The sequence below is a fragment of the Camellia sinensis genome, chromosome 4 (genome assembly GCF_055761805.1).
Source record: "Camellia sinensis isolate YWXY chromosome 4, ASM5576180v1, whole genome shotgun sequence".
In the NCBI taxonomy this organism is placed as follows: Eukaryota; Viridiplantae; Streptophyta; class Magnoliopsida; order Ericales; family Theaceae; genus Camellia; species Camellia sinensis.
The window spans coordinates 142,915,205-142,935,194 of NC_138964.1; positions in this window are offsets into that span (position 1 = coordinate 142,915,205).

Consider the following 19,990-nt stretch of genomic DNA (forward strand, 5'->3'; position numbering starts at 1 on the left):
TACAATCTCAGAATCGATTCCAAGCATGTCCTCATAGTACCACGCGAAAAAATCTTTGAAATCTTTTAATAAAGCGACTAAGCGCTCGCATTCCTCCGAAGACAACATGGACCTGATCTGGACCAGACGCGGATCCTTCTCAGTACCCACATTAATTGAAATGATTTCATCAATCAAGGGTTTTACAAACCTCTCCTCCTCTTGATTAATCAAAAGTTTCAAAACCAAAGGAATTCCTTCCTCGTCGTTTTTATCAAAATCTTGAAAGTCATGATCAATGCAATACACAAGTGGCAAAGAAAGTACTCGGAAGCAGCAGTGGTACTATAGACGCGCCCCGAGGGCCTCATGCTTCTACAGTTCGGACTCAAATGTCACGGTTCTGAATCTAATCCTGCAAAGTGCAATGCGAGACTGATAAATCACCAAAGAGTCCAAATCCGGCAAATCGTTTTGGAAAACTGATTTTTAAGAAAGAAGTGCCAAACATGGACTGCTTTTCCAGATACAGAGTCACCACCTAAATATTTTGTTTGGGGGGAATTTAGGAAACCCTAACTCGTTGCCTAAGGCCACGTGTCCGTCATCACCAAAGTTGCCTTGGTTCAGGAATTTGGGTACGATTGGGAAAGGTCATCTATGAGCACCCCCGCTCACCCGATCCGAGGATCGGCCTATACTAAGCATAATATCTTGTTTTTGAAAACACATGTGTTCTTATTCTGGTTAATTAGCTAGAATTACTACGTGATGCGCACAACATACAAGTATAGACTAGATCGCCTAAGTTGGAACAAAACATCTCATGTTTGTTTGAAAATGGTTTGAAGTTTGCTACTCGCAAGTAGGCTAAAAATGCGGATTTCAAAGAATTGTCCCAATTCAAGCAATCCAATCTTCACCCACAGGCATTCAGGCAGTTATATCACATAAGCAATTAGCCTCATGGCAAGCATGCTATCATGGCAACACTCACACACATGCAGTATGCTAAAGCGTAAACACTCACTGTGTACTCCGAGCCAAAATAAAGAACATGTTAGTAATCAATGTATGATCCAAGTCCATGTTAAGATGGCTTATGCATCACATACAAAATGCAACTAGAATAGGCTCGGCTAGTCTAAAATGGCATGTGAGATGCGACAATTCGATACATGTATTCAACTTACAATTGAAATACAATGCAATTGAAATACAATGCATCACATACACAATTACGCCCTCTTGACGGAGGGACCGCAAGAATAATACAAATTACATAATTAACTAACTAACAAGCTAATTATTTATTAAACAATACTTAACTGATTAAGCAAATCAATTAAGCTATGAAAACAGAAAAAATAGCCTCAGGAAGAGGGGTGCATGCATGCTCGGACGGCTTTGCTCGGAAATCCATCGCCATGTCACATGTTGCCTCTGTTTACACTGCTCTGTACCTCTTAAAACTGTGCCAACTTCTGTGACACTCCTGAACCAGCTTGGGGACTTGCTGAGAGTCCATCGGCCAAGAGATAGGGCCATCAGCCATGGGAAATTGGTCATCGACCAAATGTAAAGCTCTCGGCCAACAATGTTTAGCTGATCGGCACTGAAGATGGCCGACCGACCATATCTTCTGGCAAAATGCTGTGTTGCTGCAGCAGAGGACAGGTAGAGCATGGCAATACATTTACAAGGCAATGTTTGCACGACCACCCTCCTTATCATGTTTGAGACTTAAAGGAGTGTAGTCCTCGACCCTCAGACCACCGATCACACATTTCGATGCATGATGGCCAAAGGAGCCGAATGTGCAATTCAATATGGAATGAAATGCACAAAAAAAAAAACACATAAGGGACCTTAACCTCTATCATGCTTGATTAAGAGGCAAGGGATGCAAACATGCAAGCAAAACTAATGCAACATGAAGCATGTCAAGGACAATGCCATACAAGACTAATGGTAATAAGCATTCCAAATGCAATGCAACCTAAACAAGCATGCAAACATGCAAGGCATGTGACAACATTCAAGAATAGGCAAGCATGTAACAACATGTGAGGCAAGCATGCAATAACATGCGAGGGACAATACATGCAAACATGCAAAGCAACTTAACAAAAGGGGCATGCCAAATGCGATATAATCTCAAGCATGCAACAACATGCAATAGGCCAAGCACGCAACAACATGCAAGGCAAGCATACAACAACATGCGGAGATGGTCTTAAACCAAAATGGACAGCTCTCAAATAGGTCAAAATCAATGGCCAAAATGATGCGACAAAGGCATGAAATATACATACAAACGTGCTTGCTAATTAACCTAACACTTAGGCATAAAAGGGAGACTTTTAAGCACACTTAAAACGGGACAAATATGGACATATGATAAACATGATAAGCTCTGAAATCATGTTAGGGATGATGCCCAATCAACCAAATAATGCAAGTAAGGCATGCAATAAAGCCCAACACTTGAAACTAGCCAGGGGACTCAAACCACGGCTACATGAAGCAAGCCCCAAAGGGCCAAGGGACCTAAAACAGTCCCAAGGCAGGTCTAAACAAGACCAAAAGTGAGCTCAAAACTAGCCAACATAAGCTAGAACACAATGCCAAAACATGAGGCATGCAAGACCACAAAAGAGGTTTTACACTACACCTAACACAACCAAACATGGCATGACTTAAGCAACCAAAATCAGAGTTATGACATGTCCAAGTATGCCCAAAACCCACTTAGATGGCATCCCAATGACCTAAGCATGATGGCATACACAATGGCACATTCATGAGGCATAAAAAACAAACCCTTCAAAACATTAAAGGAGTGACAAATGCAAGTAAAGCATACTATATGGACTAAAATAACATAACAAGTGATTCCAAATCACTGAAATGGGCCAAGTAAAGCATGCTAGTGACTTGGACACTCAAAGCTAACAAGCTAAAATGCATGGTGGCTATACAAAGCATGGCATATATGGTTAAAACAACTTAAATTTGAGTTTAAGCATGTTACAACAAGACTAAAAGCTTCATGGAGTCAAGCCAAAATCATGCTAGAAACATGGCTTAAAGCATGATGCATGTTAAGGCAAATCATGGGATTACAAGACAAGTACATGAAGCATGCATGGTATGTCTAAACCAACTTAAAATAGTGCTATATCATCGCAAAACAAAGTCTAATATATATTGAAATGAAGCTAAAACAAGCTAAGCATACAAGCTACCAACATAAGCCATTTATGCAAGCTTTCAAGACAACAAGAGGAGATGACCCTCTCCTATTTAAGACACCAAAACCACCTTTCCACAACTAAAAATCCTCTGGATTTCAGTGGTGGAAAGGTCATGCAAAGCTCAAAGCAAGGGCGAAAAGGGATGGCCTAAAACAAGGCCTAACAAGGCCTAAGAGGGGGGAAACAACCCCAAACCTCAAAATGACCTTAAACAAAGATCTAAAGCACACAAAATCAAAACTTTTATCGGTTATAAACTAAGCTTAAAACAATAAGGAAGAAGGGCTAAAAGCTTAAGCAAGAAGGGGTTATTTAAGGCAAGAAACTCACCCTTGTAGAACCTCTTCAAGAACAAAGCTCTAGCAGGTTTTCTGAGTTCAAACCAACCCAAGAACTCTGAAATCAACCTCAAGAGACCTCAGCTCCAAGATGATGGTGTTCTAGTGTGTGTTTGGGTGCAATAGTAAGACAATACTACACTTTTGAGCACAAAAAAGGATCAAACAAGGGAGTATAGATACAAAACTATATCTAACTCTACTAACCTAATTTTTCTGAACCTCTGAGGAGGGAGGAGGAACTCCCTCTTTATAGAAGTTCAATCCAAAGCTTCTAAGAGAAGCTAAGAAAAGGGTGTAAATCCCTCCATACATGTGTATGTATGGAGGGGGTGAATTGTGGATGCTAGCTATGCCAGTTGGCACAAAATATCTGCATAAAGCAAATGAACGGGGTTCGGCCAACAAAAATGGCCGATCGACCAACACAATGGCCGGCTGACAAAAACAGTGTCGATCAGCCAACACACTTGGCCGATGGCAAGAAAATAGGGCCGATGGCCTCAAGCCTTGGCCTGTGGGTTAAGGAAATGGCCAACAAGCCACCCTCTTCCCTTAGAAGCAAAAACACAAGTGTTTGGTCCACAACCAAGCACAAAACAGGCAAGTTGAGAGATACTGAGGCAAGGCGCGCGGCCGAGGCCTCCGGAAACTCAAAACAAACACGAGCATGGATGATCATCGAGTGTTCAAACGATGACGTCCAAGTCTTGAGGGCGGTCAAAAATAGGGTGTCTACAGTTGCCCCTCTTTGACAGAACTCGAAAGTCATAAAGATAACAGAAGTGAATGTCAAAGCCCAGAGACGACCCATTTTTGACAAGGCCGAAGACTTAGACAAGCATGCAAGATAGCAAGATATGTGCCCGAAGGCAGGGGCAAGATGCAAGTGACATGCAGGATGCCGAACATAACTTATGATCATGCAAAGAAAGCTGTAACGAAGCAAAACATGTAATAGTTTTAAGCAGGCAAATACAAATCTAACTACATTACATGTAGAAAGGATGTAAGAGAATTTTACAATTCTCGCTACGTCTCACACGGAGTACGTACAATACCTGTCTGGTTCGTCTGGTTACACCAGCTTCAAATGAACCGTACATACAATATCGTGCCTATCTGGTTCGTCTGGTCGCACCAGATTCAAATGAACCGTACATACAATATCGTGCCTGCAAAAGAAAGAAACTTAATAGGTACAATATTGTTAAAACCATGCATAACAATGCAATTTAAAACTGCGTGTCAACGCGAGTAAAGTGTGCATAACAATGCAGGTAGAACATGCGAAACAACGCGAGTTAAAGACATACATAACAATGTAAATAACAAACGTAACAACGCAAGTTAAGGGTATACGACACAATGCAAGTTAGAGAAGTTTGCAAAACAATGTAAGTTAGATGAGTTTGCAAAACAATGCAAGTCAGATAAGTTTGCAAAACAATGCAGGTTAGATAAGTTTGCAAGACAATGCAAGTTAGATAAGTTTGGAAGACAATGCAAGTTAGAGGGGTGCAAGACAATGCACATAACGAGCAAGACAATGCCAGTTATAGGGAATGTAAGACTACGCAAATAACGAGCAAGACAATGCTGGTTATAGGGAATGCAGGACTATGCAAATAACGAGAAAGACAATGCCGGTTATAGGGAATGCCGGGCTATGCAAATAACGAGCAAGACAATGCCGGTTATAGGGAATGTAGGACTATGCAAATAACGAGCAAGACAATGTCGGTTATAGGGAATGTAGGACAATGCAAATGAGACACGCATGACAATGCATGAACTGAAATGCATGACAATGCAAATGAAAGATGCATGACAATGCAAGTTGTTGAAATGCATGACAATGCAAATGAGACACGCATGACAATCATGAATTAAAATGCATAACAATGCAAATGAGACACGCATGACAATGCATGAACTGAAATGCATGACGATGCAAATGAAAGATGCATGACAATGCGAGTTGTTGAAATGCATGACAATGCAAGTGAGACACGCATGACAATGCATGAACTGAAATGCATGACAATGCAAATGAAAGATGCACGACAATGCGAGTTATTGAAATGCATGACAATGCAAATGAGACACGCATGACAATGCAAATGAGACACGCATGACAATGCATGAACTGAAATGCATGACAATGCAAATGAGACACGCATGACAATGCATGAACTGAAATGCATGGCAATGCACGTACTGAAATGCATGACAAATCAAATTAGACATGCATGACAATGCATGAACTGAAATGCATGACAATGCACGTAATTTGATAAGGTGCATAATGATGCGAATGAAACACGTGAAACAACGCGGATGGAGGGGGGTGCAAGACAATGCAATAAGGGATGTGCATGACAATGCAAGCATGGTGTGCATGACAACTCATATAAAAGCGCATAACAATGCAAGAGATGGTGTGCGCTACAGCGCATATAGACGTGCATAACAATGCAAAAGATGGTGCGCTTATTACGAACATGACAAAGTATTGCAATGCAACGTATTTAAAGCAGTTTTCGAATCTCGCAAGCTACAAAAGGATACGAAAAAGGATACACCTTGCGCGTACCGAGCATTGCATACAGAAGACATGGTTTGAGGTCAACACGGAAGCCGGTTAAACTTCAAAAGTCCACTTCCTTGCACTGTCTTGAGGAATGAAGGTCGCAAACCACATAAATGACCCAGGAAAGGATGTGGGAGGTGCATGACCACAAGGGGAGGCCACCGGCAACACATCGGCCATAGAATAATCTCATCGGCCAAATATTTAGTCGATCGGCTAAAAATGCCAGTTTCGGGGGCAGTTTTGTCCTTTGGCCACGGGTCTTTAAATATGGGGTTCCAAACCCCATATCCTCACTTCTCCAAGCTCGAAAAACATTTCCCTTTCTCCCTAGGTGATTTCCCGACCATCGATCCATGTTTTTCTCTTGTTTTCGACTCTTTTTCGTTGTTCGATTCGTGAAACCCTTCCGGTTTCACACACTTTAAACCGAACAAAACTTGATTTTCGGTGTTTCTTGCTAGATTTCCACTACTTAGGGTTTGTTTCCCCCCGAGTTTACTTGGTTTTATTGCCTTTTCCACACTCTGACCTTTTCTCCCATTTTTTATCCTCTCGGGGTTGACTTTTGGGTTGACCTGTCGCATTCTTGCCCGTTTTTCACATCCCCGGCCATTTTCACGCTCCTTTTGAGATGGCAAACGACATTCCATGTGGTGGGACTCCCCCGGAGATGGACGTGGACCCCGAGGTCGAGCTCTTACCTCTTCGCATCTGGTCGTTCGATCCGGTGACTTACAAGCCGGCGATACACGTGTTGCCTCCCGATGGCATCCGCCACTTCAGGAGCTATGCGCGGGGCGTGCCACTGGAGCTTTTGTTGCACGAGCCAGAGTCATATCTGTCTTACGGTGCCGTTGAGGTATATTCTTCTTCTGTTACATTTTCTGCAATGTAGAACATATAACTGCGATAGTTGATTCTGTTCTTTAACTGCTTAACTCAGACATACTGATACATCTCATGCTATAGTTCACTGTGAGCACACCCACACCCGATATCTGTTTAAATCTGAACACCTGCACACACACTGCATTTTCATCAATTCTGAGCGCACCCAAGCACATGCACACACACTGCATTTTTAACTGAATAACCCAAACAAACTGTTACATCGTATGCTTAGCCCACCCAATATTTATGTAAACTCGAACATATGCACGCACACTGCATTTTCCCTAATTCTGAAGGCATTCAAACACTGTACATCTGACACTAGTTTGCATCTGTTTGTCTTTGAACACAGGGAGATTCCCATGCCTTTCAGGGGTATGGGAATATCGTCGCTCGAGGCTGGTATGTGGAGCTACCTGATGCGGTTCGCCATATTGTCGACCAGGCTAGCTTTGGGACCTTTTGCATGGGACTCTCGCGTCTCACTGTGAGTAGGCCCCTTCTTGCTGCTTTGGTAGAGAGGTGGTGGGACACCACCGACTCCTTCCACCTTTCTGCCACCAGGAAGATGACGATGACTCCCTTTGACTTCTCAATGCTCATAGGCATCAAAGTGGGGGGTGATCCGATCCCCTTTGATACAGATATGGATGAGTGGGACGCCGCTCAGCTATACTTGCTTGGCACTCAACCACCTCTTGCCCGGGCAGGATTTGTGAGGTATATGGTTTGAGGATCACTTTCGGATCCAAGCACCTACTACTCGAGAGGAGGAGGAGCAGTACGCTCGCGATTTTATCATGTTTTTGCTGGGGACCACGCTCTTCGCCGACCGGGCAAACACTACGCCCTCTACCTGCTGAGTGCGCTTGTGGACATGACGCGGATCCGCGGCTACGACTAGGGTGGCGCGGGCTTGGCCACTCTTTTATGGGTATATGAGCTCATCCTCCTGCCGCAGCGGACAGTTGCTTGTTGGAGGCTACTGGCGAGCCTGGGAGGTACATGTTCCCTTTTCTGTCTTTGCAATTATATTTTTCATTATCTGTACATCACACACACTGCTCACAGCGTTGCTCACGGCATTCATACACTGTACTCATACATTGCATTCTGTACTGATACACTGCTCACAGCATTCATACACTGTATTCATGCGCTATATTTGGTAGTCATACTCTGCTTTGCATAGCATAGCTGATGCATTTGCCATTTGTCCTTTTCAGGCCCCATTCCAAATTCTGGCCGAGGGAGGTGCTCCAGCTGGGCCATCTGTTCCTGCTCGAGGAGGAGGGGGAGCCAGGCGGGGGATAGCATTCCATAGCCGGGGCAGACATAGGCACGCTCATGTTGAGAGTAGTTTGTGAGAGCCCTCCCCCGATGATTCTGACGAGGAGGCGGCACCGTCCAATGGCGAGGTCGGAGACAACTCAGATTCTAACTATGGAGATGGCGGTGGTGACCCTGGACCCTCACCCAGGAAGAAGACCAGGATCGACTCCTGCGCTTGAAGCCATCGATATTGATCCAGACATTCTGCTGTTTTTTCTTTTCTTTGCTCTGTTCAGACATTTTGTTGTTTTTCCTTCTCTTTTTTGCTTTACTTTTCTTTTTACTGGTAGTTTGAGCACATTGTACTGCCTCAGGCAGGTTTTATTTTCTCAAAACTATGTACTTTGCAAGAGACATATGATGAAATGAAATAGCTATTTTGTTCAAAAAGTGTTACATTTGTACATTTTATGCATCGCATCGCATTACATAACAATGTAAATGAGATTTGAGCTCTTGTTTGAAAATTAAGCATTTTCATTGTAATAATCAGGTAGTGGACCGACTAACGACAAAAATAACTCGATAATCAAAACAAAGAACTAGATAAGCTAACCAAGTGTAAATGCAACTCGATAAGCAAAGCAAAGACTTAAAGAATGTGAAATACAACTCGATAAGCAAATATACAACAACTCGATAAACAAATCGAAACAACGCAGGCATGACTTTGCGAAATCATCATCAGAAGGCATTGAAAGTAGTGCCAATCACAAATTCTCAGCACGTTCAATACATAAACAGCTCAGGGAACAAGAAGGAAGGCCATCGGCCAAAGGGAAAGGTCACCGGCCACAAGGAATGGCCATCGGCCAACATTTTCAGCTGATCAGCCAAAAAGGATGGTCGGTCGGCACTATTTTTAGCCGATCGGCCAAAAATGGCAAGCACCTCCAGAATGTTGACACCTGTCTTCCACTCAACACCTTATCCTCTACAAAAGCCTCAGTTTCGTTGTTTTTCTCATTTCAACACTGATTTGCACCAAATGGAAGAGTTTCTTGTCCAAAATCTCACAACTTGGATTGCCAACTTGGATGGCTCGGAAAGGTTGAATTTCCGGGGTTTCGGCATAAATGCACTATTCACGCTAGGCCGCGCCCCGCTGTGTTTTCTGTTCCACTATGCCGTGGCAAGATTTTGGAACCCAGTAACACACGTCTTTAGCCTTGGTGGTCAAGAGGTGTGTCCCACTTTCGAGGATTTCCAAGCTTTAATGGAATCCGAGCGCGATGAAGAAACCTTGCCTCAACTCCGGTTCGGCCACGTTCAAGCCTTAGGAAGGATGTGCGGCCTTACTTTGCATGACGCTCAGTCATTAATTCACGATGGAGAGCTGGACATTCCGAGCTTGGTTTGTCGATTTTCTGATACCGGTGACCGCAGCAACCATTATTGGCAGGGTTATCAGCGACATGCGCTCTGCTTATGCATGTTATCTTATTTCTTACTAGCCTCTGGCTCTGGTGGGTTTAGCACTCATTTGATTGAGGTCGCCGGGGCTTGAAAGAAGGCAAAAGCTGCATCGCCATGACGCTAGCCAAAACGTTGATGGGATTGGATGCTTTTCTTCGCCGGGAGACAGCTAGGTTTGTGGGGAGTCCACTACTATTGCAGGTAATGTTTCCCACCCCATCTCACATATATATTGCTCACATCACTCGGCCCTCCGGCTCGATTTTTCTCTCAAAACCTTCTACTCACTTTTCCTCTCAACGTACATCTCTCTATTCTTTATTCTCTCATTTTTCATCCCTCCCCAGGTGTGGTTGATGGACAAGTTGAGAGTTGTGGACTCGTGTCCGGCATATTCAGCTCGCAGCTATTTCTCCTGACGACATCTAGTCGATGTTCCGGATGAAAGATGGTGGTATAGGTGGATGTGCAATTTGTCCGTGGACCACATTGTTTGGCGTTGCCCTTGGCTCAATCTGCCAGCAATGAGTTACAGCATAACCCGTCAGCCAGGGATTCAGTTGATTGGCATGACACACTGTGTCTTCTATTTTTCATTCCGTTGCGGCGCCAGTTCGGACATGATCAGACTTGTCCGGAGGAGGGGATAGAGTACCCTGCTACATTTTCGATCCGAGGCGCATAGCTAGCTCGGTATGCCACGGCATGGAGGACAAGAGAGCTTTTGGCCCCCACTCCTACTTTCAGCTACACCCTCTCTGATGAGTGCATAGATTGGCTCAATGAAGAGGCACAGGTAGGGCCCACTTGGCATCAGAGGCTGGGGACGCAGGAACACCTGACTATGCCCCGGATTTATTTGCTTTTAATCAGAATTTTCAATTTTTCTTTATGAATGTAATGAAAAGCAACTTCAATTTTGTATTCAAGAGCAGGAGGACTCTGTATTGAAATCAATAAAATTGAAGGTTATGGGTATTGAAAATTTTTCGTTTGGTCCAAAAATGGTCTAAGTTGTAAAAAGATTAATTTGAGCAAAATCAACTTTTATTAAAACTTTTCAAAACCATTTTCGATATGGATTAGAACTGGACATGCCTGAGATCTGTCACTGAGATGCACAACCCCGGATTCCAGCAACTGGAAAGTTGCACATAGTCTGAGTAGCACTGCACCGGAGATCATGACCGGGCTCTTGAACGCTGAATAGACAAAGATGACCAAGGCGATCACATGGACAAAGTTGATCGGAGAAGTGTTTATGGCTGGACTTCAGGATGAAGTTGCCTACGTATCCCAAACATGGGAATCAAGCCTTACATAGTTCGGCTTAGGTTCACTCGTGTATTAACCCTCACCTTTTACGCTCTAACTTTTTCCAAGGCCGCCCTTTGCTGGTTTTCAACCTTGCAAGCTCAGTTTTTATAATTTCAAATTTTCTGTGCTCTAACTTTTGCCTAGGTCGCCCATTCGGGCTTTCGGCCTAGCGAGCTTCTCAGGGAAAATATTTCTTCAACTTGTCCATGTTGATCGGTTAGGAGAACTCTAGGCCATCTAGGTCCATCAGAACGACGGCTCCACCCGACCAGATAGACTTGATGATATAAGGACCAGTCCAATTAGGGTTGAACTTGCCCCTAGGGTCGTGGATGGGAGCTCGGTTATCTTTGAGCACCAAATCTCCTTCTTTCAAATTTCTGGACTTAACTTTCTTGTTGAAAGCCCTGGCAGTTCGTTGTTGATAACCCTGAACATGGTACAGTGCTTTCAGCCTCCGCTCATCAAACAGCATGAGTTCTTCGAACCTGTTCTGCTGCCAATCTGCCTCAGCTATCTGACACTCAGCCAGTACTCACAAAGACGGAACCTCAATTTTGATAGGCAGAACGACTTCCATCCCATAGACCAAGGAATACGGAGTCGCCCCAGTAGAAGTTCTAATTGAAGTCCGATAGCCCCACAGAGCAAACGATAACTTATCTGGCCAATCCCGGTAGGTTTTCACCATCTTCTGCAAAATGTGTTTGATGTTCTTGTTGGTGGCCTCAACTACTCTGTTGGTCTGCGGCCCATATGTGGATGACTTGTGAAAAGCCACGTTGTATTTGTTCAACAAGTCAATCACTTCCTTCTTGAAATGGGAACCATTATCTGAAATGATCTCGTTCGCGACCCATAGCAACAGATGATGTGTTTTTGATGAACTTTGCAACATGCGAAGCCTTCAACACCGCATAGGATTAGGCCTCAACCCACTTTGTGAAATAGTCTATCGCGACCAGAATGAACTCATGCCCATTAGACCCCTTCGGAGTGACAGCCCCGATCACATCAATCCCCCAGACTGAAAATGGCCATGGCGAAGTCATGTTGTACAGCTTCGAAGGCAGAATGTTCATGCGGTTTGCATGGATCTGGCATTTGTGGCATCACCGGACAAAGCCAATACAATCCTCCTCTATGGTGGACTAGTAGTAACCCTGTCTAAGGATTTTTCGAGCTAGCATCACCCCGTTCATGTGTGCTCCACACTCTCTTCCGTGGATGGCCTCCATCAAGCGCTTCAATTCTTCAGCATCAACACACAGCTTATGCATCCCGAGATGACCTCTCTTGTACAATTTACCCTCGCAAATGATGAACTGAGCAGCCATTCTTCTAATTGCCCTCTTATCTTTGGCATTTGCCCCTTGTGGATACGCCTCTTTCTCCAATAAGTTCCAAAGATCGTAATACCAGGGGTTTTCATCTTGAACCTCTTCTATGACAGTAATCAGCTCATAGGCCAGCACAAACTTCTGGTCTATGATGATCGGACGCATCCGGACTCCAAAAGGGATGTCTATCATAGAGGATAGAGTTGCTAGTGAATCTGCGAACCTGTTGTTCTCTCTTAACAGGTGAGTGAAGTTCAGCTTCTCAAACCGAGGAATCAACAAGTCCAAGGTCAGGTGGTATATTCTCATCTTTTCTTCTTTGACTTTCCAATCTCCTTTAGCTTGAGATATAACAAGGTTCGAGTTCCCGATGACGTCTAACCATTTTGCCCCTAGTTCTAGGGCAGCCTCTAAACCAGCAATACATGCCTCATATTCTGCTTCGTTGTTCGATACTTTGAACCGGAGTTTGAATGCTAGAGGGATACGGGAATTGTCAGGTGCTATTAGTAACACCCCTATCCCATACCCGTATTGGTTTGACGCTCCGTCAAAGTACATCATCCAAAACTCATCTTCGACATGCAAAATGGCCTCGTCTGGGAATAGGTACTCAACTGTTTCATCCCCTTCAACTAGGTGATCGGCTAGGAACTCTGCTACCGCCCTCCCTTTTACTGACTTGCGTGTCACATACTTCAAATCGAATTCGGAAAGCAAAAGCAACCAACGAGCTAGCCTACCCGTAAGTGCTGGTTTCTCGAAGAGATATTTGATAGGATCCAATCTGGAAACCAGTATTACGGTGTGAGCTAACAGGTAGTGTCGCAGCTTCCTAGTAGCCCATACCAAGGCCAAACAAGCTCTCTCCAGCAGAGTGTAGCGGGTCTCGTAACCTAGCATCTTCTTGCTCAGGTAGTAGATAGCTCTCTCCACCTTGTCCTCAGACTCTTGTGCAAGCATGCAGCCCATTATAGTTTCAGTCACTGAAAGGTACAAAATCAACGGTTTCCCCGGTTCAGGCAGTGATAACACAGGTGGGTTCTATAAATATTGTTTGATTTGTTCAAAAGCAGCTTGGCATCGGCCGTCCCATTGGAACTTCGTCTCTTTCTTCAGGAGACCAAAGAGTGGTTCACAAGTCAAGGTTAATTTTGAAATAAACCGTCTTATGAATTGCACTTTACCTAGAAAGCCTCGCAGCTCCTTTTCAGTCCTTGGTGGTGGCATTTCTAAGATGGCCTTGATTTTGGAAGGGTCGACTTTGATACCTCTCTGTGTAATCAAGAACCCCAGCATTTTCCCTGCTGTAACACCAAACGTACATTTTTGAGGATTCAGCCACAACCGAAACTCTCTGATCCTTTGAAAGAACTTTTGCAAGGCGGTGTAGTGGCCCTCTCTTTTTTTGGACTTGACAATCATGTCGTCCACATACACCTCAACCTCTTTGTGGATCATGCCGTGCAATATTGTGGTCACAGCCCGTTGATATGTAGCTCCAGCATTCTTCAGCCCAAATGGCATCACCCTATAATAATAGGTCCCCCACGGGGTGGTAAAAGCAATCTTCTGCCGGTCCTCAGGTGCCATTACAATCTGGTTGTAGCCTAAAAAGCCATCCATGAATGAGAGCAAAGCATGCCCCGCAGTAAAGTCCACTAACTCATTGATATGCGGTAGAGGAAAGTCGTCCTTCGGACTGGCTTTATTCAAATCCCTGAAATCCACACATACCCAAATTCTGCCATCCTTCTTCAGCACTAGAACTATGTTGCCCAACCAAGTTGGGTATTCAGATACCAGCAAGAACCCTGCGTTGATTTGCTTGGTGACCTCTTTTTTTATCTTGAGAGCCCAGTCTGGGCAGATCCTTCTGAGCTTCTGTTTAATAGGTCGAGCCTCTGGGTCAAGAGGGATCCGGTGCTGTACAATCTCAGGATTGATTCTAGGCATGTCTTCGTAGGACCACGCGAAAACATCTTTGAAATCTTTTAATAAAGCGACTAAGCGCTCGTGCTCCTCCGAAGACAATGTGGACCCGATCTGGACCAGCCGCGGGTCCTTCTCAATACCAACATTAATTTGGGTGATTTCATCAACCAGCGGTTTTACAAACCTCTCCTGCTCTTGTTCTAGCAAATATTTCAAAACCAGAGGAATTTCTTCCTTGTTGTTTTCATCGAAGTTTTGAAAGTCTGAATTAATGCAATAAATCAAGGGTACAGAAGAGTAATCAAAGGCCACAGACGCACAATTCTCATTAAGCGTTTCATCCAGCCCATTCAATTCTTCTGTTACAACAGACTCAAAAGAAAAAGAAAAAGACGACCTAGACAGGACTGTGGCATCTGGGTTATCACCCCTAAGAATACCGGACTCAGACTTAGACGAGCTAGAACCTGATTCTGACTCACAAGACTTAGTGAAATTAGATTCTGGCTCACTACCTGACCCGGTGCTGCTCGATAAGAATCCCTCTTCGTATCGCCAGACGAGGAAGGGTGCGGTGGATGGATCCAAAATGTTTGAAGGTGGGCGTGCAGCCGTTTCATTCCCAATCATAGACACTGAGAGCTTATCCCCTAAGCACTCATGTACGGTCGGAGGATCTGATAGTAGACAAGCCAGTGTTACCCCCATTTCAAACTCGGTGCTCTCAGAATCCATTTCCTTACACTGTTCAACCTCAGCTGATGGGTCTGTTTGCTCCTCAGCGACTTCATCCCCGAATAACTGCAAGTCGAAGAAGATCTCAAATCCTGGCAAGCGCCTTTGCTCTGCGTTCAACCATGGCTCTGGGAAGTCACAGAATGGAAATTATTCCCCCTCCCGAACGAAGCGTCCGTTCAGGGTGCCCTGAATAGGCTGATGCGTCAAATCAAAATGCCTCTCGGTCTGCTTGGCTTTGGCTCTCCCAGCCATATCTTTTCCTTTTCTCACCCAGTCCTCTTTGGTGGGCAAATAACCCAACCCAAAGGTATGCGGGTTGCGCGGCACTTCGGCCGATATTGCAATGCCTTTTCGGCCACTTCTTCCTAGTCCCATCCCAGGGATGTGCTGAAGTTTGTTCATTAGGTATACTGACTATGCATTGGCATACAAGCCTTCATCAGTAGCCAAAATGCTCTGTACGACCCGAGCCTCGACCAAGGTAAATCCTGATAGGAACACATCCTTCGCACCATGATCAATTTCCAAAGGCGGTGGATGAATTGACGAATTTTTGAAAACTATAGCCACCCCTTTTCCGTGGGGGTATTTTAACATGTGATGCATGGGTGGAAGAGACTGCCTTCACTTGGTGCAGCCACGGCCGCCCCAAGAGTCGATTAAAGTTCGCAGGAACGTCAAAAACGTGAAAATCAATCTCGTGTTGTCCTGGACCAACCTTAGTGTGAATCCTCACAGTCCCCATCACTTCTTTGCTAGTATTGTCATATGTCCGTATCACCTGGGCAGTTGGCTCAAAGTCCACGGGCTTCAACCCGATTGCATATGCTGTCCTTGACGGGCACACATTAATGGCGGATCCTATGTCGACAAGGACCACTGGTATCCACTTGTCTCTGCATTCCACAGAGATGTAGAGAGGTTTGTTATGATTTGAGCCCTCAGGCGGTAATTCCATATCAGAAAAGGTCAAAGCCGGGGAAGCTCCTCCTGGAAAAACCAGCCCTACCAACTGCTCAAGAGTGGTGTCTATTGAAAGCTTGGCTTTGTCCATTGCTGAAAGGACAACTTGTCTATGAACTCTTGATGCCATAAGCAGTCCCCAGATAGAGATGTCTGCTTATATCTTCTTGAGCTGTTTTAGCACAACCTCTTCTTCGAACAGCTTTTCTTTCTGCTTTTCCGCCTCCTTGTCTTTTCTGGACACCTCTGGTTGATCTAAGTGCGGGGGTTTGAAATACCGCCCGCTCCTAGTCATGTAGTCAACTTCGCCAATGTACCAGGTATCATCCGGCTGGTTGTTCCTCCAGTCCTCATCTGTGTGTGCAAGACATAGATCATCATCTTCCCACCACATGCCCTTGACAACCGACAGACACCGGTCCGGTTTCGTTACAACTATTCCTGTGCCCGTAGCACATTTTTTCCCCACAGGGGCTTTAGCTTTTCTAGTCCTCTCAGAATCTTCGATCCTTTCCTGCTCAAACTGCTTCAGTACAGCCTGTTGTTCAGTTTCCGCTATTCCCAAAATGCCCATATCTTGAGCAAAATGCTTAACACCGGTGCTCTTCGGCGATGCGCTCTGCTCTTCGGCCCTTCCGGCCACAGTTGATGTCCCCGTCCCTAACGGATTTCGTTCTAACGGAGGTTGTTCAATAATATCCGGCTGGTCGTCAAGCCACCCAGTAGATTCTGCTGACTCATCAAACCAATTGACTGCCATGTTTGTTGAGTCTCGCTCATCGAAAAACTAAAGATTAGCAATGTCCTCTGCTAGTTCTACCAGGTTATCTGGCCCCTGATTAAGTCCATCTTCCCGTGCTACACAAATCTCTGCCCCCACTAGCAATTCCACTCTCGGCCTAGCCTGGCTTGCTGATACAATGTAATCACTCAGGTCATTCATGAAATTCGCAAATCCTTCAGGGCCTGTATCATCAATCTTATCTGCCCCCACAATCGACCCACTTCCATCTTCGATAGATACCACCACTGTCTCAGGCTAGCTAGGTTTGGGAGATCTCCAACATGCACAGGTCAATGCTATCTGGAATGAACACCTCCGGCTTGGATAGGTGAAAAGAGGTGATATATATGGTAGGGTCGTATGACACAACCCTAGTTTGGATAAGATTGATGTGTTTGGGAGGTGGAGCTTGGTTATGTGGTCGGAGAGGGTTGGTTGTGACATTTGGTTTCTCCGGAGGCACGATCACCCTGTTGTCAATGAGACCTTGAATCTCATGACGTAATCGAAAGCATTGGTCAGTGTCATGACCATGCTGTTGATGAAAGGTGCAGTACTTGGCCAGGTTATAGGAAGCAGGAAGTTTATCCGGTAGTGGCCGTGGCTCTAGGGGCTTCAAGTGCCCTTTCTTGATCAAAACCCCCAGAGCTTTGGACAGGGGCATATATAATGGAGTGAAGGTTCTTTGGCCTCGAGGAAAGTACTTGGTTGTTTGTGCGCTACTTCCGGACGCGCCGATGAATGGTGTAGCTGCAAGGGTTCTCAGGGTGGTGGTGGTGACCATTCCCACATCTGAAGATCTACCAGCTGCGGCACTGCTTGTGCCTGCATTTGTATTGTGGTTGAATGCCATCTTGGGCTACTCTCTATCCTGGTCAATCAGACCCTGTTTCATTGCATCCTCAATTTGCACCCCAATCTCATGAAGATCCGCAAAGGTGGGGAGGGGGAGGATGATCATCTTCTGCATAAGCTTGGGCTGGAGGTTGCGCACAACCATCCAAATCTGATCTTTGTCAACAGGCCTGATGGTCATCATCGCGGCCTTGGCCCTCTACTGGGTCACAAAATCAGAGAAACTCTCCTTAGTCTCCTGCCTAGTTGTCTCAAGATCACGGGTTGTGACCTCGATTTGTATGCTATAGGAGTATTGAGCTATGAAAGCCTCGACCATCTCCTTCCAGTTCCTCTTAACGGAATCCTCCAGTTTTGCATACTAAATGGCCGCTACACCCGACAGGGTCCGGCCAAACAACGAAAGCTTCTGCAATCTGGAAAGGCCCATTGGCCTCAGTATATCCGAAAACAGTTGCAAATGCGCCATAGGATCTCCAGACTCGTCAAAGTGATCGATGTGCGGCATCTTAAATCGGTCCGGTAGCATCATAGCCGAGTCGGTATACCCATCCTCTATATCTGGAATAGACTTCACACCCTGGGATTTCTTGAACAGCTTTTTAAGCTTGCTCACTTTTAACGCTGTGGGATCCACCTCGAACTCAAAGGGAGAATATGGTAGGTTGATAGGTGTGGGTGCCTTGGACAGCTGGGGTAGGATTGGGGGCAGGGCCGGCCCTGTTGGAATGTCCGTATCTTCCTGGACATTTGCTGTCTCCTTGGGTATTGGTACTCTTGGTGAGGGAGGAGTTGGGTGTGAAGCAGATGCTCCAGTTTGCTGCTGTAGCCTGGCAATTAACTCTTCCTGTTGGGCCATGACCTCGACCTGTTGTTTGGCAAATTCTGCCTGATGGGTAGCGTCTTGCTGCATAGTTCTCATGCTTTCCTGGAGCTGACGTATCATCTCCTTCATTCCTGCCATATTGTGTTGTTCTAGCTGAATACTCGGTATATTTGTCCCTGTAATAGAAATTGAGACCTCAGCCTGACTGTTCACTGATGAGGTAAACCACTGATCTGGCGACCGCTGTACTGATATACTGCGTCCTCTTGACCTCCGCCTAGTAATTGGGGGTAAAGAAAGGAACACTGCTTGTCCGTCTATCAGATCCCTAGATCGATTAAGTCTACGACCTCTGACCCAGAGTACTCGAGGGATATCTAACTGGTCGGATGCAATGGTGCTAACTACCTTGCAAAAAGATAAATAAAGCATAGTAAGGAAATAAAATGACCAGAAAACGGACAGCATATCAGCTTAAATAAAGACAACACATAGTTGGCAAACATAAGCTGAATGAACTGTTCTCAACCACTGATCACTGTTCCCAAAATTACTGGCCTAAAACAGAATCTGATACCCGCAGATATAACTAATTCTCAAAATGCTGATGCCTGCAGGCCTGATATCCAGACTTGCAAACTGATACGCGCATTCCTGTAGAGGCATACTCTAAAAGCACAAAACAAACAAATGAGAGCCAAAACACCCCTATGTTGGGGTAGGGTTTCCCTGTCCTATTTTGTCAGGAACTAGGGTTTCGCTACGTACACAGCGGTTTCAAACAACCTATAATCGGGTAGCGACCTATCCTAGTTTGGAATAGTCACTATGGATTCCGAATATGCACTAGGTCGAATGGTCAAATGGAATGCCTCGGTAAAAACTAGGGTTTGTATTCCTGTCGTAGCAGAGCCTGCAACCGGTCAGCCTTATGGCATGCTTCTCAATGCAAGCCTCCGGCAAACCGTTCAAGAATATCATACGGCAAACACGGTGTCCTAGGCGTACCAATGCAAATGCAATGCAAAGAGACACGTAAGTGTAGTCAAAACAAGATATTATGAGTTCGAGTCAAGTTCTGTAACTCCCCAGCAGAGTCGACAAAAACTGTAGACGCGCCTCGAGGGCCTCATGCTTCTACAGTTCGGACTCAAATGTCACGGTTCTGAATCTAATCCTGTAAAGTGCAATGCGAGACTGATAAATCACCAAAGAGTCCAAATCCAGCAAATCATTTTGGAAAACTGATTTTTAAGAAAGAAGTGCCAAACATGGACTGCTTTGCCAGATACAGAGTTGCCACCTAAATATTTTGTTTTGGGGGAATTTAGGAACCCTGACTCGTTTCCTAAGGCCACGTGTTTTTCATCACCAAAGTTGCCTCGGCTCGGGAACTTGGGTACGATTGGGGAAAGTCATCTAT